This window comes from Arachis ipaensis, chromosome B05 (assembly GCF_000816755.2).
Source record: "Arachis ipaensis cultivar K30076 chromosome B05, Araip1.1, whole genome shotgun sequence".
Lineage (NCBI taxonomy): Eukaryota > Viridiplantae > Streptophyta > Magnoliopsida > Fabales > Fabaceae > Arachis > Arachis ipaensis.
Window position 1 is genome coordinate 135,170,461 of NC_029789.2, and position 890 is coordinate 135,171,350.

Below are 890 nucleotides of genomic sequence, written 5' to 3' on the forward strand. Positions count from 1 at the left end.
ATATTTTTAACTGGCTATTGATTCCTCAATAAAATCCATTAATTGCTTGCATTGTTATCAAAAACTCAATAAATACACATACAAAATATTGCATTATAAAGAATTTTAAATAGGCGACGTAACTAAGTAGAAATGAGACCATATCTCCTATGAGTTTAGATATTAACTCTAGTAGAACTTTATGTTAGTAGGATATGGTGCATGACTCCAACTAAGGTTTAAACTGTCAAATGAAGCATTATCTACGAGAATATTTTGTGGAGTTGTGGACATATTCCAATTCAATTGTTATCTCAAAAGGTTTTCAGAAAAATATACTTGATTTAAGGTGAAATTCAAATTCTTTTAGATACAATATATTAATGCAAAATATTTTTCAATATTTCTCAGATTTTTCTTTTAACTATTTTTTTATAATTTAAAACATGTAGGAAATTGTTGTATATTTTTATGTGTTTCAAATTTCATTTGACATAGAAAAAAATTGTGAAACTATAAAATTTTATATATATTGGAGTGTAATGTTTATTTACAAAAGAAATTCAAGTGCAATGATGGATTTTCACACATATACACGAATTATCTTTGTATATTTTTGGTTTCTTATTTTAAACATGACTTAAAAATTATTAAAAATAGTGTCTCACACAATTCGTAATGAATTTGTTCTAATACGCTTTTAATTTATTTGTCTACAAAATTTATTCACATTAAAAGTAACTAAAATGTTTTTTAAAATATATAATTTCCCACCTACAAATAGTACATTAAAATTATTCACAAAATATTCTTATAATACTAGTTTATACCTTTTTATTCAACTCTCAACTATCAAGACTTAAACCAGCGAAGAAGAGAACAAGCATTATATACATAAACTAGAATATCAG

General features: G+C 23.9%; 1 protein-coding gene across 6 annotated transcripts in view; it reads right to left on the reverse strand.

The window, feature by feature from the left end:
- The window catches only part of LOC107644310 (kinesin-like protein KIN-14K), a 19,445-nt gene that overhangs the window by 18,230 nt on the left and 325 nt on the right, over positions 1-890 (reverse strand). The gene's annotated exons all lie outside the window — the stretch shown is intronic.